Consider the following 26,062-nt stretch of genomic DNA (forward strand, 5'->3'; position numbering starts at 1 on the left):
GCCATTCAGGTAAGTTAAGCTCATAGGAGGAAATGTGCTAATTGAATTAGGGGATCACTGTGGATTGCAGTGTTAAAGTCAGGGTCACTGGGAAATTCTCCTTGTCTCTGATTTTAGGCCTTCCAAGTAAATAGCTCCTTGTGATTAGACTTTCTCCCTTGAGACTGTCCCTAAAATGTCAAAGCCTATGGAGTTTGAATAAGAAGGAAGAAGGTGGAAATTTGTTATAGTGCAGAAGTTTAACTACAGGTAGGATGTTTGAATTTTAAAACTGCAGTTGTTTCAGCAAACAAAGCTTAGAATGATTGTTAGCTCAATCAGGCTCATGTAGTCATGCCTATGAGTATCTGGCTGCTTTCTCAAAGTAGTCTAATGTAACGGGGTACTCAATCACTGCAGTTACACCTGCTGGGGAATTGGCTGTGCCTTTCCTGTCCAGACCATGGGGTCCCAGGACTACTCCAGCCTACCGACTACCAGGACCCCTCCTGCCATGGTGTACTGAATCCTTCCCAAACTGCAAAAGCGCTGATGGCTGTAACTTTTGACATGGATTCTCCCATCACCCAGTAAGGGTGTGGGTGGAGAGCTAGAGGAACTGGGATGGGATAAGGAGGTGAATAGGGAAAAGGCAACAGTAGAGCTTGCATTTGTTTGCCTAATACATTGTGATTTGTGTTCTCTGTATAAAGAAGCCAGTCAGAGAAAGGGGGAAAGAACCCCTGCTCTTTGTTTCATCTTTGAAACTAAAATAATGTGTACATAATTTGAGGAGTACTTTTATAAAGCTTATAGCAGAGGCAGCAATCTGCCCCATTCCTCTGCACCCCTGCCTCACCCTCTCCAGAACTACTTTTGATTATTCTTTGCTCTGCTAAATGTCTAAATACAGTGTATGTAATTTTTTTAATTTATCATTTGCAGGTATTTTCTTTTGACTTCCTATTACAGGAAATGCAGATGAAGAACTTTTACCATCACTGTTCCCCACTACTCTTCCCTCCCTTCCCAATAGAATTGCATCATGTATGATGAAATCAGTGTTCAGGGTTTACCTTATTTTACCTACATAAATGTTGTTAAATATTGATTCAAGTAGTGAGCAGCCATTACATTTCCTCTACTATTTTAATTTTTCTGGAATTAGTGATTTATTTTCATTTGCTTAGTTTCTACATCTCTGTTGATTTTTCCTAAATTTTACATCAGAATTGCTTAAATTCTTCTCTTGAAGGCACCCTTAGCAATTACCCAGCAGCCATTTTCCTCTTTTTTTTAGCCCACCAAGGCTTCTGTGTTAATCTGGTGTCTGCTCCTTTCCACGTGGCTTAAATATGTAACTGACATAAATCAGTGTTTCTCTAGTGAGTTGTGAATGTGTTGAGATTTTGACAACCTCATGCATTACCCCACCCAGCTGTACACCTGTTGCGCTTGTGCGTCCTATGCAGAAGAGCACTGGTATGACCAAATCCTGAGGGCCCATTTCTTAAATCAGTGATGGATTTAGGAAGGAGCCTGACCAGTGAAACTTGGAAGAGAGATGGTATTCCTGGGAGGGGTTTCTTAGGTCTCTTGTGTTGTAGAGAGAGTCTCCTTCTTGCCTGTCAGCTTTGGTACGTGCAGGACTAGGCCCACCCTGCAAGCTAGAAGCCTGACAGGAAATAGCAAATACGCCGAGGATGGCTGAGCAAAGGTTTGTGAAAAGAGTCTGGAACTTTGGTGATGTTGAGCTATTGAATAAGTTAACTCCTGGAGCTGCGCTAGCCCTGGACTTCTGGTTATGTGAGAGAATAAATCCCAATTTTTCATTTTAGGTCAGTTTTGAGTTGGATCTTTTGTAACTTGCAGCCAAAAGTATGCTAAGCTGACTGTCTCTAAATACCAATTTCCACACTATCCAACATGTCAAGTGGGCAAGCATTTCCACCTTCTCCTGGAGACACCCCTCTTGGCTTTTGGGATGTCCTGAAGAACTGCTGCTCCTCCATCATCATCATCATCTGCCTGTAGTTTCTCTCCTATGAAAAGTCTAGTTCTCAGATCCCATGCATCTCTTTCTTGCTTAACACCCTTTTCTCGATACGGCACATCCTCTAGTAGCTTCCTGAGAAAATACATTCTAAAGACCTTGCAAGTCCGAATGTCTTTATTCTACTCTCAAACCCAGATGTCTAATTTAGCTGGATATAGAATTCTAGTTTAAAATTAATTTTGCCTTAGAATTTGAAGATGCTCGTCAATATTGTCTTTAGATTGCAAAGTTGTAGAAGTTTAATGTCCAGTGCCATCCTTATTCTCAATCTTTACATGCGGCCTTTAAGTCTCCAGCTTTCTCGTATTTCAGGATCGTGTGCATTGGAATGTGTTAGGTATATTTTCATTTCACTCTTTATGCTAGGCACTTGGTGAACCATTTTAGTCAGAAGAGCCAAATCCTTTCATCCTGGGAGATGTTTTTCCATGTTTTTTTTCTGATTTTTTTCATGTACCCCCTACCCGCTGTTTTCTCTTTTCTTTCTCTTTGGAGCTATCACTGGGAGTTGAAATGATTTGAGTGTCTGATCGTCTTACTTTTCCCTATTTTTAATATTTTTGTTTTTTTGCTTTGCTTTCTGAGTGAGATATTTTCTCTACCTTCTCTGCCAGCCTTTCATGTTTTGGGTTTTTTGTTTGTTTGTTTGTTTTTTGAGACAGGGTCTTGTCACCTAGGCTGGAGTGGCAGCTGTGCAACTTGAGCTCACTGCAACCTCTACCTCCTTGGCTCAAGTGATCCTCCCACCTCAGCCTCCCAAGCATCAGGAAATACAGGCGTGCACCACCATGTCTGGCTAATTTTTGCATTTTTTGTGAGACGGGGTTTTGACGTGTTGCCTAGGCTAGTCCTGAGCACATGAGCTACCATGCCTAGCCACTCCCAGCCTTTTCATTAAAGTGTCCTTTTTTTATTTATTGTATGCATTATCTCTTACTTTTCCTGGTGATACCCAATTTTATGGTTAGTTGTTTTGTTTTACTTTCTTTTCTGGTCATCTGCTCTTTATGTTTGCTTTGGGCTCTGTTTGAGACTTTCCTGGAGAGGTCTTTAGCTCTCTTAAATATTTAAGACATTTAAAATCTTAAAACCGATGAGGAAGAGGGCATTCTTTTATTCTCTAATGTTGACTTTACTGTACCAGTGATTAGTTGTGGATCCTGCTGTTTCACTGGGGTCCTCCAGATGTCAGTATCTGTAGGCCTTTCCTCTAGGCCATTCAGTGCCTCCAGAGAGAAATCCACCTGCAGCCAGCATTCAGTTGCTCAATAGTCAGTGTGCAGATTTTAGTTAACCTACCTGCTTTCAGCACAGTGCCTCTCCCTCATGCCCTCTCGTATCTGGGGCCCCCTAGTCTTGAGAAAATGAGTCAACGTAAGTTCACAAAGCACATCCTCAGCCTGCTGCCAGGGTTGGGAGTGGTAGTCAAGCAGTTTGGGCCAATCCCCCTGTTTTCCATTCCAAGGCTCACCCCAGCGTTCTCCAGTACCTGGCACCTCTAGCTGCCGGAATTTTCTGGTCTATCATGGTGAGAATTGACTCGCTCCTCTCCATGCACTAGGTATTCCGCTTTCACAGTTCTGCGGCCTTCTCAACTGCTTCCTGTTCTTGCAGATACTTGGTGCTATCTCACACCCACTGTGGCTTCTCTGTTTACTTTTTTCCTGTGAATTTATACAATTTTATTTTTCTAGTCTTATCTTACTCTTTCTGTAAGGAACAGAGATAAACTCAACAATGCACCATTTTTAAGCAGAAATCCACAAATGGCTTTAAACAGACTGAAAACAACCTACCTGGCTTCATGGTGGTCTTCTTTTTCGTGGATGAACTTAGCAGATCTGAGAATGTCTTTTCTTTGAAAATTCAGCTTATTGTATTTTCAATTTGCATCAAACCCTGCTTTTCCTAGGAATCAGCTGATGTTAGAAGGAAGGAGAACTCAATTTTCCCTTTAAGTCTGGTGTAATAAGCACTTGCATAACAGAATAAAGGCCTCTTAGAGGAAATGGCTTCCTACCTGACCAAACTAAAAAGATTTGCTCTTGAAAACATGAGATGGCACTTCTGTTTCTATATCAGTGAAAATTTGAAAAAGTTACATCTTAATTTTAGCAGATTAATCACTTTCAAGTCTTGCAAATTTATATATATATGTATTTGGAATAATGGTTAAGAGAACGCAAGATCACAAAACAGCAGCAGTTAGTATGGAACCCATAATCAGACTATTTCTAGGCCAAAATTAATGACGTAAACAAACAAAAATTTGAGACTTGAGCTCTTGTCTTACCTTTTGATAGTGCTTAACCTAAGGAAACTAAATTTATGATCATCTTCATCTTTTCTGAACCTAAAAACACCACCACCAAAGTGCCCCAAGTCCCGTAACTTCTTCCCCAAATGCATTAGTAAATTTTTTTTTTAAGACAGAGTCTTGCTCTGTCGCCCAGGCTGGAGTGCAGTGGCGTGATCTCAGCTCACTGCAAGCTCTGCCTCCCGGGTTCACGCCATTCTCCTGCCTCAGCCTCCTGAGTAGCTGGGACTACAGGCGCCCACCACCACGCCCAGCTAATTTTTTTTTATTTTTAGTAGAGACGGAGTTTCACCGTGTTAGCCAGGATGGTCTTGATCTGACCTCGTGATCCGCCCGCCTCAGCCTCCCAAGTGCTGAGATCACAGGCGTGAGCCACCATGCCTGGCCGCATTAGTAAATTTTTTAATGAATGGCCTTAACCAGGAGATACAGTATGCTCTTTGGATTGTGTGTCTTTTATGAATAGTAACTAAATGGCTGCTCTGCATTCCATAGTGTGCAGACAGACACTGATTGCTATGTATGTTTGTACCCATGACAATGCCCTGGATGATACCACAGATAACACCCTATAAAAGAACAGTGTTTGAAATATTTTTCATCAAAATGTTTTATCCAGTTTTTAAACATGGGCTCATGCCCATGGCTGAATGTAAGTGGACAGATAGAGCTGCAAAAATGTGGGAATGAGAAATTTTGGTCTGTGCGCTCTTTTTCTTAGGGAGTTAATTGTACCTTGGGAGGAAATGATTAGCTCTTAGTTGTGCTTGACACGTGATAACTGCTTGAGGGAAAGGTGAGAGGAGTCTGGTAAGGTCATGGGAATCATCTGACTTTGAGCTCTTGATGACTATAATTAAACATAATTACTAATTTAGATGTCTTAAAATGACTTCCAGATGCTTGACAACAGACTTTCCTTTTAGATGAAAATCCTCTTGCATTTAAAACTTAGGTTCTTACTGATATATCTACCAGTAAGCACGTACTGACTTGATGTTATCACATTCAGCAGTAGGCAGTGATAGAAAAACGTGAATCTTAAAAAGACCTGTAACAGCAGGAATATCCTTTTGAAGAAACAGACAAGACATGGGTTCAGTTGTTCTTACCAGATCAACTATTTGGCCCCATTGTATTACTCGATATCTAAGCCTAGTTCTAAATATCTGTTGGAATCCGCTCTTTTGGTAATAACACCCTGCCTGGCACCTTTCTGGAGGTTCCCCTCCTCCTACATTTCAGTTGCCTTTTTGGGTGGAGTAGAATTATGATTTGCCTTGACCTGGCATGTGACTCTAGCCTCTGAACCACAACACTCCCTTGGCCACCGTGATTAGTTAATGAAGTATACATGTCCCATGGTAAGTTGAAGAGAATTCTGAATTCGTATCACTTTGCTTCATCATTTTGACTTTTGCACAGTTGAAAAATTGTAAGTAGGCTGGCTCACACCTGTAATCCCAGCACTTTGGGAGGCCGAGGTGGGCGGATCACTTGAGGTCAGGAGTTCAAAATCAATCTGGCCGACACAGTGAAACCTCATCTCTACCAAGAATACAAAACTCAGCTGGGAGTGGTAGCAGGCACCTATAATCTCAGCTATTTGGGAGGCTGAGGCAGGAAAATTGCTTGAACCTGGGAGGCTGAGGTTGCAGTGAGCTGAGATCGCACCCCTGCACTCCAGCCTGGGTGACAGAACAAGACTCTGTCTCAGAAGAAAGAAAAAGAAATCGTAAGTTGATCTATTATAAGTCAGGGACAGTCTGTACTCTTAATACTAAGAGTAGCACCATACCAGGATCTGGCATGAGACTGAAACCAGAGCACTTACAGTTCTCTGGCTAAAACATTTGCTCCCTACTGTTGAATGTTAACAATATCAAGTCAGTTTCTGGAAGAAAAATTGTGAAAGATGCTCTCCCTTCTTCTGGGATCTCAAACTTAGACCATGGCCTGGGCTGTCTGACTGCATGTTACTATATTTCATCAATTCTAAAAATGTACATTTTTATTTTGCATTTAACAAATCTTTCAGGGTGTCACTTATAGTCAGTGGCATATTAGCATGACCGTTGATAGGCAGCTTTTTTTCTGAATGATAGATAAAATAATGGTACGTCTTAAAGTCAAAGTGTCACAGTTGGTAAAATGCAGTTCCATCTTTTCCTCTCAAATGTTTCTCAGTCTGCATAAGCCTGCTTTGCTTTTCTATAGTAGCTTTTCACCCCTCAAAAGTTTTCTTTATTGCTGGACCCTCCTACACATGATCAGGGTTAGGATGAGGTGTTTTCTGCTACATACTTGCATATAAGTCACACCCTTTTAGAAAATGAAAGTCAGTTTAAATTAAAGGCAATATAAAATAGTGGTTGGGAGCACAGGCCTGGAACCACATTTGAAGCTTGGCTCTGTAGCTGGATGATATTTGTAAGTTACATACCCTCTCTGCTTCATTTTCATCATTTTTAAAATGAAGATAATCATACTTCATTGTGTCTTTGTGAGGGTTTGGTTCCCCTCCTTGAGATTTTCTCATAAAACATTTCAGCAGCTTCTGCCCCTACACATAGTCACAGTTACACTTTTAAACATATATTGGCTGAGACGTCACATAAGAACACCTATAAATTCATTACCACTTCAAAATATATTTACAATTTTAAACATCAGCAATATACATTTGAAAAATAGTCAAAACATGAGGCTTCATTCCCTTGGCAGGGGGTGCTTGGGCTAAGGTTGGGTTTGCAGGCTCCTTGTAATCATTTCTGCCAACATAGAGTAGGAAGCAAAAGGTGAAAATACTTATACCAAAATGGGCTTCTTTGAAAATACAAATAACCCTGGTGGAATAGCACCACTAGCTGTTGCCTGTCATTAACACCTTCCTGTGAAGTCTGTCAACTTGCTGAGGTTAGAGGGCAGAGAGCTACACAGGTTAACAAGGGAGTTTGTTTCTTGGGGCAGGAGAAAGGGGTGAACTGAACTCACATACCTGGCCTGCTAGATGGAGGGGATTCAGTTGTTTGGCGGTCGTGGCGTCCAGAGATGGAATTTGGGTCAGTGCCGAGGGACAAAGTGGATTAACCCCAGGTGATGGTTTTGTGCAGGAACTAGCCTTTGAGTTGTTGGGGAACTTGGACATGATTTGGCTTCTGTCACTTGCTAGGCAGGTGATCATGGTCCTCATTTTCCCCGTCTATAAAACAAAACCACCTGCTTCATGCGCTCTCAATTTGCCAAGGGTTTTTTTCTTTTTTTTGAGACAGAGTCTTGCTCTGTCGCCCAGGCTGGAGTGCAGTGCCGTGATCTCAGCTCATTGCAACCTCCGCCTCCCGAGTTCATGCCATTCTCCTGCCTCAGCCTCCCGAGTAGCTGGGACTACAGGCGCCCGCCACCACGCCCGGCTAATTTTTTGTATTTTTAGTAGAGACGGGGTTTCACCGTGTTAGCCAGGATGGTCTTGATGTCCTGACCTCGTGATCTACCCGCCTCGGCCTCCCAAAGTTCTGGGATTACAGGCATGAGCCACCGCACCCAGCCTGCCAAGGAATTTTTAAACCATAAGCTTCTCTACAATGTGAGGGGTCGTTGAGAGCAGCACCACAGTGAAAGCTCTAGGTGTGTGTTTTCAGAAGATCTGGCTTGACAAATTGGCCCTGGTTCTGACCAGGTATGTGAACAAGTCACAATCTTTAGAAACCTCTATTTTCTTATTTGTGAAAATAGGAATCATACCTGAACGTCTCAGGAGGCTGGGGTCAGAATGAAGTGAGACCGTATGTGAAGATGCCTTGTAAAACTTTGTGTTGATGACTCCCCAGATGGTTCCAAATATTCCTTACCTCTTTTGGTTCCCGAGTCACAGGGTTGTAGTTTACAGATTATAAAGAAAAAAACAGACGAAAACAAAAAACCTCTACTACCATTAAGTAAAATTATCCAAAGTGTAGAAATAAAGCAAAAAGGTTTGTCCCATTTAAAGTCATATTAGGGCATGGTCTGCAAAACCACAGGCTGTTTGACTTTCTAGAGGGGTGTGATTTTGTTTGACATGCTATTCTATTAGGGCCTAGACTCTGGGAAGGAGGATAATGCTGAGTAGAATATTAGTAAGTTGCCAATGATTTCTGCCCAATAGTAGAGACAGCTCCAAAAATTACAGTTTTATTGCCCTATTTATTACCTGGTGTTAATCTAACTGCAATCTTATTCCAGTAGACTTCCTTTTCTTGAAATGGACATCCAGAAAAATGTACATATATAACTCAGTCCGCTGTATTCTCCTTTGAACTAGTTTTACCTGCTTGTTTTCTCATGAATGAGTTACATAAATTTTTGACATATATTTTTGTGAGAATTGTGTTTTTAATATTCTAACATCACAAAGTAGCCTTTTGTTTCTCTATTGCACTTTAGAGGTAATTGTTATTTAGCCGCCTTTTTGTGCAACTAATATGGTTTGGCTTTGTGTCCCCACCCAAATCTCAGCTCGAATTGTAATCCTCACGTGTGGAGTGGGGTCCTGTAATCCCCACGTGTTGAAGGAGGGATTGGATCATGGGGGTGGTTTCCCCCATGCTGTTCTTGTAATAGTGAGTGAATTCTTGTGAGATCTGATGGTTTTATAGGGGGCTCTTCCCCCTTTGCTTTCTCCTCTCTCTCCTGCCACCATGTAAGACATGCCTACTTCCCCTTCTGCCATGATTGTAAGTTTCCTAAGGTCTCCCCAGCCATGCAGAACTGTGAGTCAATTAAACCTCTTTTCTTTATAATTCACCTAGTCTCAGGTAGTGTCTTTACAGCAGTATGAAAACTGACTAATACAAAACAAAACCTAAGAGATATATTTACTCCTTTTAAAAGTTGGCCAGTTGATGTCCATTTCCCAAGTAGAAGAACAAACTGTTTCCAGTTACCATTTGTTGTCAGCTGTGGTCATGATGTGACTGTTCTGTGGAAAACGATTCTATAACATTCAGATTGCATTTTAGGTTTCTTTTGTTTTAAAGAAAGCTTTAGAGATTTATAATTTTAGTTACTGAATAACATTAAGTCTTCTTACGAGTTTGAGATTTTTAAGTGAAATTTTATAGTTGAGGAAAGCATGGGACTGATGGAAGAATTTTTCATTTCTAATTAGAAGACCTAAATGAAGTAATTTTGCCCACTAACAACTTACTTGAGGATTGTTTGAATCAAGGAAAGCTGTGAAGAAAAAGCAGACAACCCTATGAAAAAGTTTATTGTTAAGACCTAGGTGGTCAAAAACCAGTGATACTTCCATGGAAATGAGCGTCAAGTTAAAATACCTCTGGAGAAATTCCTTGAGGCAAAGTTTTGCCAGGACCAGAAGCATAGTCAGAAAAAAACATGACATTCCAGCAAGTGACGAGGATTAAATTTGCAGCCCATATTTAAGTCAGTCAGCAATAAAAATCAAAGATGGAAAAGAAAATAGCCATGTGCCTATGTGTAATATTTCATTGCATGTCTGTTTCCTTTTTTCATACAAGATGGTAGCTTCTCTCTATACACAACTTATAAATTTTATGTCCCCATGACCCAAGGGATTCTTGCTTTTTCCCTTTCAGTGGTACAAATGCTACCCACTGGTTCCATTCTCTGCCTCTTGCCTTCCCTGGGGTGTGCCAGGGACTTGGCTAGTGATGCAGGGTGAAACAAGGGGAGAAAGAAGAACAGCAGTTCAGGGGAATAACCTCTAGTGACTTAAGCTGAGAGAGTACCCACCCCTTCTCTACTAAGGCTGCAGTTGGGGAGACCTTTCCTGACTTTTCCCATAGAAATGGGTAATACCTTGTGGTTTGATTCTGTCATATTCTACAAATACTACATTTGGGATAAGGCAAGAGATAATAAAAGGCTTTTGAAGGCTGGCCTAGAAATCAAAGGGTTATAATGGTATAGTGAAAAGATCTGTGGATAGATAACAGTTGCAGTCCCTACCCTGCCAGTAACCAGGTGATGACCTAAGCTGAGTTATTTAGTCTTTCTGGGTCTTTGTTCTCTCCCCGATAAGAGGAGGGGCTTAGAATACATCAAGTGATTTTCAGATAGGTTCCTTGAGGCCCCAGGGCACCCCAAGATGCCTCTGGAGCTGCAATTGAAACCGCCTTTGCAAAGATGACAGCGAGAGAAGTCTAGCATGGCTGTCTCCATCTTGCTTCTAGCCTCACAGGCTGGCTGTCTTCACTGTTTCCTGAGCATAGCCCAAGCTAACTGTATTAGGGTTCTCTAGAGGGATAGAACTAATGGTATATGTGTGTGTGTGTGTGTGTGTGTGTGTGTGTGTGTGTATACACATGTATGTGTGTATGTATACACACACATGTATGTGTATATATATATACATATATATACTTTGTATCCTTCAGTCCAATCAAGTTGATACTCATTAACCATCGCACTAACCATGGGAGGAATTTAGTGTGTGTGTGTGTGTGTGTATATACATATACACACACATATATATACATACACATATATATGTGTGTGTGTGTGTGTATATATATATATATATATACGTGTATGTATACTTTGTATCCTTCAATCCAATCAAGTTGGTACTCATTAACCATCACACACACTATGGGAGGAATTTAGTGTGTGTGTGTGTATATATATATGTGTGTGTGTATGTGTGTGCATATATATATATATAAATATAAAGGGGAATTTATTAAGTATTAACTCACATGATCACAGGGTCCCACAATAGGCCATCTGCAGGCTGAGGAGCAAGGAGAGCCAGTCTGAGCCCCAAAACTGAACAACTTGGAGTCCAATGTTCAAGGGCAGGAAGCATCCAGCACAGGAGAAAGATACAGACTGGGAGGCTAGGCCAGAGTCTCCTTTAACATTTTTCTGCCTGCTTATATTCTAGCTGTGCTGGCAGCCGATTAGATTGTGCCCACTCAGATTAAAGGTGGGTTTGCTTTTCTTAGCCCACTGACTGAAAAGTTAATCTCCTTTGACAACACCCTCACAGACACACCCAGGATCAATACTTTGTATCCTTTAGTCCAATCAGGTTGATACTCATTATTAACCATCACACTAACCATGGGAGGAATTTAGTTTATAGTTTAGCTTTAAAGCAAGGATAATAATAGTCCCTCCCTAAAACTGGCCCCCTCCTCCTTATTCAGGGACTGAAGTTGTCTGTGTAAAACTAAAGAAAGGCCATAAGATAAGGATTATAGAAGGGGCCTGAATTCTGCTAAAATGTAGGTGTACTTTCTGTAACCCCTTACTGCTCAGCAGTTATGTCGCCAGAGGTCACAAGGTTTGTGACTTCCCTGAGTGCTCCAGTAGCTAACATCCCTACTGTAGAACCTAAGAGTGGTCATTTGAGATGGTTTTCAGATTTTTGCGTCCTGGCAATTAACTGACCCCACCTGTACCCACGACTCATGACTCAACCAGTCCTGTGGCCCCCACCCTGAGATGGACTCAGAACACAAGGACCGTTTCCCACGTGATTTCATCCCCCAAACAATCAGCAGCACCCATTCCCTAGCCCCTTGCCCATCAAATTATCTATTAAAACCCTAGCCTCCAAATTCTCAGGGAGACTGATTTGAGTAATAACTCCAGTCCTTCCTCTTGGCCAGCCTTGCATTAATTAAACTACTTCTTTACTGCAATAATGCTGTCTCAGTGAATTGGGTTTATCTGTGCAGCAGGGAAGAATAACTCATTTGAAGATTACATTATGGGCAAGAGCAGATGGGACTTTTGACCTACTACCACCTGGTCTCCAGCCAGAGCAGCCACACTTGTATCTGTTCAATGTGTTCAGATCCAGAGTGAGATTTCTTTTTGTAACAGGGTTCTGCCATTAAGAACAAACAAACCAAAGTTAGAAGACCACTGATCAATGTCATCTCCAGTATTTCTTCTACAGTTGGTGATTGCTTGATTGCAGTGACCTGCATTGTGTCCTCCATGCTACAGGCAAGCAGTGCTGGGAAAGGAAGCATTAGGCTGGAGGTAGATTCCTCATTAAGCCAATGAGGCTTAAGTATCACTGCCCCTCACTTGCTGGGCATTCCAAAGCCCACTACCTAATTGTGTGTTCACAATTTAATGGTTTTTTTCTTAATAGGGGATCCTAAGTTGTACAAGCCTCAGGTCCCATGAGCCCTTGATTCTCCCTAGCATTAGCCCCAATGCTTCTTAATGTGCAGACACCACTGCAGACCTGTCCTAAGTGACCTGAAAACACAGTCTTAGAACGTATCAGCCATTTGGAGTGGGGCAGGAGTTGCTTTGCAAGCTCAACCTAATCAAATGATGGCAAAACAAATGTTACATTACTCCTGCTAATGAGGAACAGATATAAGTGTCAGTTATTACTCATTTTTCATCTCCACCAAAACTTTTTTATCAGAGTAGCATATCTTAGAGGCTAAGAATGCATGCTTTGCAGATAAACCACCTGGGTTGAAATTCTGCTTTATCACTTCCTAGTTAGGTGACGTCAAGCACATTAACCAATCTCCAAAAACCCATTTTTGTTTGTTTTCTGTTTGTTTTTTTACTCTGTAAGATGAGAAAAACAATTCCCCATGGAGTTATGAAGGTTAAATAAGATACTATCATAAGGAATTTAACACAATTCCTGGACATATTAGCACTAAGTTTTAGTTTTCTTTGTTACCACTGTTGAGTAATAATTTAAGGCAGAAACAACTAGATTACTGTCTTAGCACCTCAGGAACAGAACCTAAATTTTTAGCGGGGTGGTCATGTGCCCAGCTAAAAGATAACATTTTCTAGTTTTCTTCACAGACAAGTTTTTGTGCCTGTGAGATCCAAGAGGACAAGAAGTGCTTTCAGGAAGTCCTGTGAAATAAGAGTGCTCTTCTCTAGGTTTTTCTCCTTCTTTCTCCTTTGAGCTTGGATATGATGGTTGGAACTCCAGCAGCCATATCATATCATGTGGACAAGGTTTGTACGTTAGGGATGAAGGAATGGTGAGCAGAGAGTCCAGGTCCCAACTTCGTGGAATTGCTATACTAGCCTTGCACTACTTACCTCTCAAATTCTTTTATGGCAGTGGTTCTTAAATCACCTGGAGGGCTTATTAAAAGAGATTTCTGTGCCACACCCCACAGTTTCTGTTTTAGTAGGTCTGGTTTGGAGCCCAAGAGTTTACATTGCTAACAATTTCCCAGGTGATATGGGTCATCCTGGTTCAAGGACCATATTTTGAAAGCCAATGTTTTATGTGTTAGAGAAATAAACTTCTCTTTTGTTTAAGCCATTGCTATTTTGTGCTATTCTGTTATTAAAGATGAATTTAATACATTATTTAAAATTTGTAACTCTTTTGTTACTCATTTTGCCACCCAAAATGAAGCAGAAAGGGTGAACTGCAAGTTGAATTGTTGCCCTCTGAACCATCCATTTATCAAATGAGTACTGAGTGCCTAGGATGTGCTAGGCATTTACAAAAGTAACCAAGACATGGACCATGGTTTAACAGCAGTTACTGCCTGGCTGATACCCACGTGGAATACTTAATTGAGTCAGACTCCTAATAACCAATGTCTGCAAGGGAGTGATGAAGTACCCCAATGATTTTTCTTCTCTCAATTAGTCTGGAAATGGGCATGGTCCTTAGGGACCACCAAATGCAGTAGTAATGGACCCTACCTTCACATTGGAATCACCTGAGGAGCTTTAAAATCCTTATGCCTGGGCCCCACCTCCAGGGACTCATACTTAATTGGTTTAGGTGGGGAATCTGGATTAAAAATTCCCTCGGTGGTTCTAATGTGCGTCAAGATTTAAAACCACTGATCTAACCCAACCCAAAGAGGTGAGGTGACTGCCCCAAGGTAACTGGCAGAGAGGGTCACAGGCAGGTCTGCTGTACAGTCGAGTGCTCTTTGGATGCCTGGCTGGCCCCCAAACCTGCCCGAGGCCGGCTGTACTGCCAGGTTAATTCTCTGTGTCTTAATTGTCAATGGCACAGGATGTATGATGTTGTAAGCACACATCTGCTCTCAGCTCAGTACCAGAGAGCTTGCTGCACCTCATCAGTTTCCCTAACAAGATTTTCCTTGGTGACAGCGAAACAGATCATTTTAATTAGCATTAGATAATGAATTTAAACGGCATTGCAGTAGTTCTAAAATTTCCCTTAACTGCACTAAATAACGTCATGCCACTAGACGTTCTAGTGGGATTTATTGTTGAAGAATATTTGTGGTAAGAACACAGCTGAGAAAGCTCCTTATGTGAGAATATTTTCCCCGGTTTTTCTTTGAATCTACAGTCAGGTTAGAGCTAGACTGTCAGAACTACAGGGATCTAGATAACATCTGGTGTCTTTGCTCCCTCTCTGTGTGCATCCTCATCCACTCGTCCCCAGGATACGGCTGTGGCCCTCAGCATAGACCCTGCTGGTAACACGGTGTTTGTTCTCTATCTCCTGAGGATGCCTCTCCATTGGAAAGTTCTTCTTTACAGTCAGCTGAGAAGGTCCCCTGTAACTTCCACCCTTGTTCCCAATTCTGCTCTCTGGGAATTCATTCTCTGCCCTTCTGTGCCAAGGGAACAGGGCAGTGTCTCTGGGGTCATCGTAAGGGATTTGAATAGATGTGTTTGGGATAAATACTGCTGCTGTTAGGTTCTGACTGAAGGGACAGGGAAAATAATGCATTGTCCTTCTGGCCCCAAAAGACCTTGCAAATAGATTTCCCCTCCCTCTACGTTAATATTAGCAGTAGGTATTTTTGACTCACGTTTCTCTGAAAGAGAAGAAAAGAAAAATCTCAGCAACCCTTAAGCCATTGGGCTGTGGGCATGCTCATCTTGTTACTAGAATATTGATGTCTTCCAGGCCATATTCTGATTTACAAACAGGAGCTCTGCCTTCTCTTCCGAATTGGCCTAGCCTCACTGTGGACAAGCTGTTGTTCCATCGTTAGACCTTAGCTTCTTTAAGCTAAGATTTCATGAGTTAAAGACTCCTACATTGCATTTTTCTTGCATTTTTTGAACACAAATCTCATAAAGCGAGATAGTGAAAGAGACAATTGCCATATCACTTCTCTATAGGCCAGAATAAAAGTATTAATTTTGTTCGTTTCTTTGCCTTTAAAAAAATAGAATTTTAGAATCACAAGGCTCTTTGGAGGTACTGTGCAACCACCTTCTGTATTTCTTTAAGACACACTCTGACACCAACTGATGTACTGCCAAGCAATTTCTATGCTAATCACCCAGAGTTGGTGTCAGACTTTACAGGTTGAAGGGCATAGTCACCAACAAGACTGCTTTTATTTCAAATGCCAGCCATACTTCAGGGGTCCCCAGCCCACCCACACTTACGACCACTAGCTACAAATTCAGAGCTTCCCACAACACCCTTAAGTTTCATAATTCACTAAAACAACTTACAAAACTCAGGAAAGCACTGTATATATAATTACAGTTTTAGAAAAGATATAAATCAGAACCAGCCAAATAAAAAGATGACAGGGCAAGGTCTGGGAGGATCCTGAATGCAAAGCTTCCATGTCCTATTCCTGCAGAACCAGCATGCACCACCCTCTGGCACGCTGATGGGCCCAAAAACCAGGAAGTTTCCCCACTCAGCTCAATGTCCAGAGTTTTTGTTGGGGTCTCACTATGTAGAAATGATTGATTGAATCCTTGACCGTGGACTGACTCAATCTGTAGCCCCTCTGCCCTTTGTGGAGGTCAGGCTGGCTCAAAGTCCCAAAGCTCTCCTCATATAGTAGGTTTTTCTGTCACCAATCCCCATCCTGAGTCATCTCATCTCTTACCATAAACTCAGATGTGATCCTAGAGGTTCATGAATAACAAAGACACTGCTGTTAATTGGGAAACTCTAAGGATTTAGTCTCCCTCCCAGGAGCCAGAGACAAAAGCTAGTCAAATTCTTTATTATACAATAAGATGATTCAACTAAATATACTTGTTAGAGCAAGGAGTGAGGTGTTCATGGCAATGCACCTACTATTACACCCCATCAGTGTGTGCCCCAAAGTGAACGTGAAATAGGATACTTGAATCAGTGATTGCAGTGGTTGCTTTATTTAGTTCCTACACATCTACAAAATCTCTCACAGGGCTTTGTGATGCCAGTGCTTAAAAAATTGCATTCTTTATTATATTGTGCATTATTAAATATATAATACATTTGTGTATATATATATCACAGGTCCTAAAACCATGATTCACATACCATACTTGACAGGTAATTTTCAAGGCAATTTTGGCATATGTGGTTTTTGCCTTACTGACTTTAGAGCCTAACTTTGAAGTAAAATCCACTATGCAGTATCCCCAGCAGACTCCAATAGCCTTCCAGAAGTTTGATTATCCAAACCCTGTTTGAACATTTCTAATGACAAGGAGTCCTCCCAGACTTAAGAGTCAACCCATCTTATTGTTGGGCAGCCTTCGTTGTTAGAGGGTAGTTTCTTATCTGGAACCTAAATCTTCCACCTGATCCTGTGATTGTACCCTCTAGAGCCACACAGAGGACATCCTCTGTCGGAAGTAAGGGCTTTAAATATTTGGAGACAGAGATCCTGTATCCCCTAAGTCTTCTTCTCTCCAAAGCAAACATTTCCTGGTTTCTTCAACTATGTTTTGTAAATCTTTCTACATTTATGTTTTTAGGACAACCTCATCTGCCTTCTCTTGAATGTTTAATGTCCCCTATAAAGTAAAATGTCAAGTACTGTATACAATACTACAAGAGTAGTTAAGCAGTTATAGCTGTACATTTCATAACTTGATATTCGATGTTCATTAATCAGTGATCCTAAGATTACACCTTTTTGAGGTGAATTAGAATTCCTTACTCTTTTTCGCAGATCAAGTAATGCTCTTGAGTGTGTGTTAGTGGGCATGTTTTGTCTTTGGATGCCCAGCATTGATTTCTCTTTCTCCTGGTAACTGTGTCATGGTTTTTCCTTGGCCAGCACTTTTCTACCCTCAGTCTGTGTACCCGGAGATAGAAATAATAACCCAGGACTAAACAATCAGTGTTCCAATCCCTGTCACCAAAGTGACTGGATCTTTTGCTTAAGCTATTGGGGTTGCAAATGTTGATATGATAAAAGCCTTGAATTACTACTGAAGGAAGCCAACATGAAGGAAAGCAGAACTGAGCAACACGGGGAGAAAAATGAAGTCTTTGTGACATCATTTGAGTCCAGCTTCCTTGTGCCTAAACCCGGCTTTAACCTGTACTTTTCAGTTTGACAAAAATAAAACCAGATCAAGTTGGAACAATTTAAAAGATTTTAAAGTACGGGCCATGATCGGGGGAACTTCAAACTGAAAGCATTGAGAAGCTCAGCCCACAGCAGTTACAGCACAGTTTATTAAGTGTGAATGACGAAGAACATTATTCCCTGTCATGATGGGCTACTTGAAACTTACTTTTCAAGCCGCTGTGCTCTCTAAGCTTACCTATTGATAGCTAATTAGCTGGAAATTGTAAGGTCATGCTGACCTGGGAAAGCCTGAATTGTGTTTATGGTTACAGCCAGTATTACAGGGGAATCAGGACAGTTTTAATTTTCACTCACGTGGCTATCGATGTCTGTTTTAGGGGAATAATCAAACTGTGCCCTCTAAAAAGTGTATCTTTAACATTTTCCCCTCTTTGGTCACACATTCAGTTAACTGGGAGTGTGGCCAACTATTAAGTGTTGCTCTCAGTCACCACATACTGTTTTCTTTTCCCATGATCATCTGAAGATTGCATACTGAAGTTATCACAGATTATTTTCTTATGATTTGAGTTCATATAGTTTCTGCCCTTCAATTCTCATGGAGATCATCCAATAATTTAGTGGCTGCTGACAAGCATGTAAGCCTCTTGAAAGAATATAGTGTACGGAGATATTGTCAATATGACTAATAGGAGGGTAATACCAGGAGTTTGAGAAATACCCCAAAGCCAAGGTCTCCCAGGGTCAAGTTTTAACAACTAACAGATAAACTGATTGGGCTTTCCCAATTAGTTGGAATACTTGGATTTTATCTTTTAGGTCTCCAGATTCTGGGCTTACAATTCCTTGTTTATGGACATAAAAACAGCATCTTTCTCCAATAAGCGCACAAGCTCTTCCTTGTTGAGTAGTTAGGGTATCAAGAACTTTTCTGTTCTGAAGTACAGAAGGTCCTCAACTTATGATGCTTGGACTGATGATTTTTCCACTTAATAAAATCACTTAATAATGATTTTACCACACAGAATGAAAAACCCAGTATTACTGAGATAAAGTATTAAGACAGATCCCACTACCCACAAATCAGGAGTGAGATGAATATCATGATTATTTTTTGGCATGTTGGCGTGTGCACATTGTCAGTTTGAATGATTGTAGTTTAAATCAGAATAGGGGCAAAAAACACTTCTTTGAATTGGATAAATAATCTATGCATTCAGTCATAAATCAAATATGATTAACTCCCTTTCTTGAGATGTCCTGTATATTGATCTATCCAGCATCCAAAACTGTTATCTACCTTACATAGTGGTACATTTGAGGCATTCCATTTACCTACAGTTTCCATTGAGCCAATGTATGGGTTTCAGTAGGTTCCTTAATGATGTAACATTGTCAATTTTTAATGATTTTATGTTATTATGTATAGAAGTCCAGTCTCCATCATCTGAATCAAACCAAAGGATTTAATTACAGAGTGAATCTGGGACCTTACCTAAGTTAGATTTAGTACCATTAAGGCTTTCTATGCATACAGATAAGTCACCAGTAATAAAACTTACAGTAACTAGAAGCTATCCTGTGGCTTCCAGTGCTTCTTCCCAATGCCAAACCAGCTGGCCATGAGTATTAGTCAAATGACTTATGTTAAGCCTTTTTGTAAAGTCGTTTTCCTGAATGGGTCAACAAATCATATATAGGAGCTGGTTTTAGTATTAATTGCAATTCTTCCCAAGTTTTTGTTTGTTTGTTTGTTTGTTTTAACAGAGACAGGGTCTAGCTCTGTTGCCCAAGCTGGAGTGCAGTGGTGGGATCATAGCTCACTACAGCCTCCAGCTTCTAGGCTCAAGTGATCCTCTTGCCTCAGCCTCCTGGACTACAGGTGCCTGTAACCATTTCTGGCTATTAAAAAAAAAAAAATTGTGGAGGCAGAGTCTTGGTGTATTGTCCAGGCTAGTCCTGAACTCCCGGGCTCAAATGATCCTCCTGCTTTGGCTTCCTAAAGTGTTGGGATTACAGGCATGAACCACTGCATCCAGCCTTCCCAAGCATTTAGATGGCTACAAAACCATCAATTATTTGGGTTAGTGAGGGAGGCTATGTGTTGGAGAGTAGACCTTAGTACATGTTCAGCTTGTGTGGTGTATGTTCGTAACAGAAATAAAAGTGTGAGTTTAAACGTTGTGTATTAGTTTGCAAAGTAGTAGGATCACAATCATCTTACTATGATTATTTTGGAAGTTAAGAGCAAATTCTGGAAAGATAAAGGTAATACAAGGGGGCACTGTTCTGTGTTCTTGGGCAGAAGCTGTCCACCTCATTTTGTCATCTGTTTCTGGGGAAAACTTTTCCTTCAATATACTTAATTTTAAGTCAACTGTGGCTTGACGTGTCCAATAGTCTGAGGAAGCTCTTTTCGGTTGAGAGACATGGACCCAAGTTTTGATGCCCTCTAATTTAACTACTGTATGAGAGGTACAAGAATGTGATAGGATTTTTTTTTTTTTCAGTGAGGCTCAAGTGCAGTTTTTCACTGATGTCTTTTTCAGAACATCCAGTCATCAAGTTCCAATGTGTTGGGCATGAAGTCATCATTAGGCAGTGAGTCTCTGAATACTTATTTTACCTGTTGTAAATATACTTTGCAATATTGAATTAATGCTTTATAATATTGATTGTGTCAGAGTTTATAAGTACTGGATGAACATGGGGTTCTATCATTAAAAGCATGGATAATCAAGTAACAATTTTGTAAGGAGTCAATTTATGTTTTCTTAAAGGTGTGGATCATAAGAGCAGGCCAATGTCATCCTGTGGTTTCAGTTAGTTTTGCTGGTTCTAATTTTAAAATGCCATTGGTTCATTCAACCTTTGCTGAAGATTGGAGATACTGGGGACAATGATAATACCATAATGTTTGAATAATCTTGTTTAGTTGTTTTATAGTCTATACAGTAAAGTGAGTCTCTCTATTACTAGAAATTTTATTTGCAGTTCCCCAAAGTGGAAAAACATTTTCTAATAATTTTTTGACAATAGTAATTGCATCATCCTTTTAACAGGGAAAATCTTCCATACATCCAAAAACCATACAGATTGTTATACACACATATTTATAACCCACAAAAATGGGTAATTGAATGAAACATCTGCAAATGTTCAAATGGTTCTGATGGCTGGGGAGTTGTTCCTGGGGCCACTTGAATGGTTTTTCCAGGATTATGAGTTTGACAAGTCAGACATTGATTATATCCCCATCTAGCCACCTTGGAGCAATCTCTCCATCAATATTCTTCCATAATTTGTGTCATCTTATTAATATCATTATGATTTGCTGAATGCAAGGCTTTCAGCAAAGGAAGTTTTAAAGACTGCAAGTACCAAGCATCCACATAGGCCTTCCATGAGTCCCTTTTTTTTCTGTTTTTTTTGTTTTTGTTCTTGTTTTTTTAATTAAATTTGCATCTGTTATCTTGCCAATCTTGTTTCATTTCAGGAGCATACCATTGTTTATTAACAAATCTTCATAAATTATTTGATTTGGATCAACCTTAGGGAGCTCATTCAAGTTACAGAGCCTCAGTACATTAGGTGTCTCTGGAGTTGCAGCTTTAGCATGAACATTGGCCACAGTATTTCCTTGATAATCAGAGTCAGATTTGTGGATAGGAGATTGAGCTCTTATTATAGCAACTTGTGAAGGTAGCAGTAATGCAGAAAGATTGGCAACTTGAGATTCACTTTTCATAGGCCTGCTATTTGGTATCATAAACTTCTCGGATTTTCATAACATACCAAAATTATGGATGATGCTCAAAGCGTGTTGCTATCAGCATAGATATTTACATTCTTAATCTTTGGCTAATTCACAGGCTCAAGTGAGGGCAAATAATTTTGCAGGTTCTGCTGAATTAAGCTGAGGAAGCACTCTTCTTTCTACTAATTTATACTGAGTTGTGATGGCATACTCGGCTTAGTATTTTCTTTTAGAATTTTTGGTACAGGAGCCGTCAACATTGAGTACCAATTCTGATTAGTCAGTGGTGTTTCTTGTCAATCTAGGCTAAGAGTCAAATTTTGGGAAACCACTTTGACTCAATTGTGAGCCTCTCTTTCATTAGGCAAAGTAAGAGCGTTAACAGGGTTCAGCGAGATACAGTGAAGAATATGTTGGTCTGAGGGAGAGAGAAGCATAATCTCATAAAACGGTTAGTCACCCAGGACCTGCAATTTCCTGCAAGTCTGAAGAATCCTCTGAATTGTCTTTTAGTCACTGGTTTAGGATAATTTGGTATAGTATTTATTATTTCTAGAGACATAAAAAATCCTTTTGTGGATAAATATCAATTCCCACAAGAAATAGTGCATTAAATCTTATGAGAAATAAACTTTATTCAGGAAGCATTGTGGTCTTGCAAGCCAATTGTTACAGTAATATATCAAATCAATTTCTGAGTCCTCTTTGGATACAAAGCAAAAAAGCAAATCATCTACATATTGAATCATGGTAGAATTTCTGGGAAATAGTAAGGTTTTAAAGTCCTGATGTAAAACCTAAGAAGAGTATGAGGGAGGCTTAGTAAATCTCTGAGGCATTCCTGTCGAAGTATATTGCTAAATTTTCTAAGTAAAGGCAAATAATTATTGGTTCCCTTTGTCTACAGGAATGCTAAAGAAAGCAGGGCATACATTCACTACTATGAACCATTTGGATTCAGTTGATACGTTTCTCAATAGGGTGGTTAGGCTAGGCACTAAATGAAATCTTGGCATAATTTTATTTATAGCTCTAAGATCTTGTATAGATCTCTATTCTTCTTTGTGGGTTCTTATAGGTAGGATAGTGTTTCTCAGTGGGTAGGTTTATGCAAACCTACCCCTAAAATTCAAGGAAGGTGAGAGACCAAAGAAAGAGACTGACATATCTAGTTTTTCAGAAACAAACATTTAATAGGTACTTACAAACAAATTAATGTCTGTGTCTCAGGTGGCAGCAAGACAAGATGGTGGATCCCCATGCTATTACCCACTAGACTCAGGGATTACATACCATAGTGGAGAGGTGATTCCGAAGGAGTGTTGTAAGACAATTGAAGTGCAGTAACATCAAAGTTATTTGACCTAAGGGCAGGATTTACAGTAAGTACCCACCTTTATACAAGAAACAATAGATAAACTGGAAGTCTTGGAGGCCTTCCTGTAACTGGGGTTAATGAGAAGTCAACGTGGTAGATTAGCGTGGAAGATAGAGTTGCTTAGTCTCCGGTTCAAGACGGAGTTGCTTTAGCCTCCATTGATAGGAGTATTTCAAGAAAAACAAGAAACAAGCCTTTGATTCATTGAATATTCTAAGAGTGAGCCCTTGTATGACTTCAGGTTTTAACAGTACTGAGACAATTTAGGAGATAGTTTTGAAGCATCAGTTTGAATTGTAAAAGGTTCAGGATTTTTTTAACTTTTTTCACATCTTTTGAAGCAGAGGCCCATAGAGTGTCAGGTGTTTCAGCAAGATCTGTAATATCTGTATTTCTATGGAATTTAATAGTCTCCTCAGGACAATCAATTTGGGCTTGGAGAACATAATGCTTCAGTGTCTGATGAATCTGGAATTTCTATGGTTATTTCTTCAGAGGAAATTTTATTTGACCTGTTAGTACAGAAAGCAGGTCTCTAGGAGATTCACAGGGACAGTAACATAGAAAAGCATGACTTTCGGAGATAAGGCCAAGGGTGACAGTTATGGGTTCCCACAGAGAAACTCTTTGTATTTGATAGGAAACTCCCATTACTAAGGTATTTTTATTATTCCTAGGATGTTCTTGATGTATCATAGTGGGATTAAGAATAAAGAATTACTCTAGTAACTGCCAACACAGTACACGTTTCTATATTTTAAGTTAGTTTCTCCTTGTTGATTTAAAGGAATTATTGAAAATTGCTTACATGGAGATTCCTTGGAACTCTATCAACATGGACAATTATCACCAGAGGTGGGAGGTTGAGGTTCTCCCTTTTGTGCTATGTCGGATGGTCCATACTGCTGTTTAAATGCTTTTTCCAAATTACTTTCTGTTTGTGATAACCGTAAGTCTCTTTATCAAAAGAGTTATAAAAGTCTTTTAGCCGGGCACGGTGGCTCACGCTTGTAATCCCAGCACTTTGGGAGGCTGAGGCGGGCGGATCACGAGGTCAGGAGATCGAGACCACGGTGAAACCCCGTCTCTACTAAAAATACAAAAAATTAGCCGGGCGTGGTGGTGGGTGCCTGTAGTCCCAGCTACTCGGAGAGGCTGAGGCAGGAGAATGGCATGAACCCGGGAGGCGGAGCTTGTAGCGAGCCAAGATCGCGCCACTGCACTCCAGCCTGGGCGACAGAGCGAGACTCCGTCTCAAAAAAAAAAAAAAAAAAAAAAAAGTCTTTTAAAGTTAGGACAGGACTCCTGCAATTTTAATTGCAAGGTCATTAATTTGCATAGCCCTGTGGTTTCTTTCCTGTTCCAAGGTTCCCTGAAGATGTTCAGCTAAATGTTGTAACTCCACCAAGGGAGTAACTTCCTCTTCTAGTGTATGATTCTTCAATAAATCACTTATCTCTGTATGCAATCTGTTAACAAAATGGGATTACAAGACTAATTCATCATCTCAGATATTAAAGCCAGAGTGCAGCTTAAATATTTTTTCTAAGTAGATGTGATAGTTCATAGCAGATTCACCTTTTTTCCTGTTTGCAAGACTGGATTACTGCCCAGTCTATTTTTTTTTCTTTTCTTTTTGTGACAAAGTCTCACTCTGTCGCCCAGGCTGGAGTGCCATGGCACCATCTCGGTTCACTGCAAGCTCCGCCTCCCGGGTTCACGCCATTCTCCTGCCTCAGCCTCCCAAGTAGCTGGTACTTTAGGCACCCGCCACCACGCCCGGCTAATTTTTTTGTATTTTTAGTAGAGACGGGGTTTCACTGTGTTAGCCAGGATGGTCTCAATCTCCTGACCTCGTGATCTGCCTGCCTCGACCTCCCAAAGTGCTGGGATACAGGCATGAGCCACCGCGCCCGGCCTGCCCAGTCTATTCTTATAGGAAAAACCTCAGATGTGGTCTCAAGAAGTATTTGTCCTATTTTACTAGCTCTTTTTATTCCATCCTTAGAGGGATGCTTGGTAGGATCTGCAGAATCTTTAGTGGGATACTTCTAATCTATTTTTGAGGCCATTTTTGAGCACATCCAGGACTATCGTATTGACAAATTGATATAAATCAATGAGTCCTGAATCATAAGCACAAAGAATAATTTTAAGTTCTTCTGTAAATTTAGTTTGGACTTTTTTAGGGTCTGGAAAATCCTTGAAAATGGCTCAGAGTTTGGCTTGGGATCAAGGCTTAAATTGTGCTGAGGCTGGTACCTGAGGTTTATTAGAAGATCCCCATGTTAAAGGACATCTGTTGCTAGAGAGTTCAAGGGGAAAGAGAAAAGGCACAAAAGAGTTAGTGTATTCAGAATAATCAGGCAATGGAAAGTAAGAGGAGCAGTGGGATTAACAAGTGCTTCCCTCTCATCAGTTGAATCAGTCTGAATTTTAGCCTTTAATTTCCTTTTATTTTTTGCACTTATGATTCTTTTATTTTTAAATTAGAATTGCCTATGCTTTAGTATTTGATAAACATTTCACAGGAATACTCCCTGCTTTTGTTTTTTCCTTCCAACTTTTATTTTAGGTTCAGGGGGTACATGTGCAGGTTTGTTACTTAAGTAAATTGTGTGTTGCAGCAGTTTGGTGTACAGATTATTTTGGCACCCAAGTAGGTGGCATAGTTCCCAATAGGTAGTTTTTCAATCTGCACCCTCCTCCAATCCTCCACCCTCAAGTAGGCCTCAATGTCTGTTGTTCCTCTCTTGGTGTCCTTGTGTACTCAATGTATAAGTGAGAACTGAAGAATTTGGTTTTCCGTTCCTGTGTTGACTTAGGATAATGACCTCCAGCTCCATCCATGTTGCTAAAAAGGACATAATTCCATTCTTTTTGTGGTTGCATAATATTCCATAGTGTATATGTACCACATTTTCTTTATTCAGTCCACCATTGATGGGCATCTAGGTTGATTCCATGTCTTTGCTATTGTGAGTAGTGCTGTGACAAACGTATGCATGCATGTTTATGGCAGAATAATGTATATTGCTCCGGGTATATCCCCAGTAATGGGGTTGCTGGGTCAAATGGAAGTTCTGTTTTAACTTCTTTGAGAAATCTCCAAACTGCTTTCCACAATGGCTGAACTAATTTACATTCCCATCAGCAATGTATGAGTGTTCTCTTTTCACTACAGTCTTATCAGCATCTGTTATTTTTTTTGACTTTAATAATAGCCATTCTGACTGGTGTGAAATGATATCTCATTGTGGTTTTGATTTGCATTTCTCTAATGATTAGTGATGTTGATCAGTTTTTCTTTCTTCTTTTTTTTTTT

At 40.4% G+C, this 26,062-nt stretch overlaps 1 protein-coding gene across 2 annotated transcripts in view; it reads left to right on the top strand.

The window, feature by feature from the left end:
* PUM3 (pumilio RNA binding family member 3) overlaps positions 1 to 26,062 on the top strand; it is a 67,047-nt gene that overhangs the window by 40,324 nt on the left and 661 nt on the right. Inside the window, exons 19-20 of one of the 2 annotated variants that reach the window (XR_010113772.1) lie at positions 925 to 10,935; positions 11,407 to 13,640. The exons of the other annotated variant lie outside the window; for it this stretch is intronic. The gene's annotated coding sequence lies outside the window, so the exon portion shown is untranslated. Of the gene's footprint in view, positions 1 to 924; positions 10,936 to 11,406; positions 13,641 to 26,062 lie in introns of those variants that run through there. 2 annotated transcript variants of the gene reach the window in all.

The sequence above is a fragment of the Symphalangus syndactylus genome, chromosome 9, assembly GCF_028878055.3.
Source record: "Symphalangus syndactylus isolate Jambi chromosome 9, NHGRI_mSymSyn1-v2.1_pri, whole genome shotgun sequence".
NCBI lineage: Eukaryota > Metazoa > Chordata > Mammalia > Primates > Hylobatidae > Symphalangus > Symphalangus syndactylus.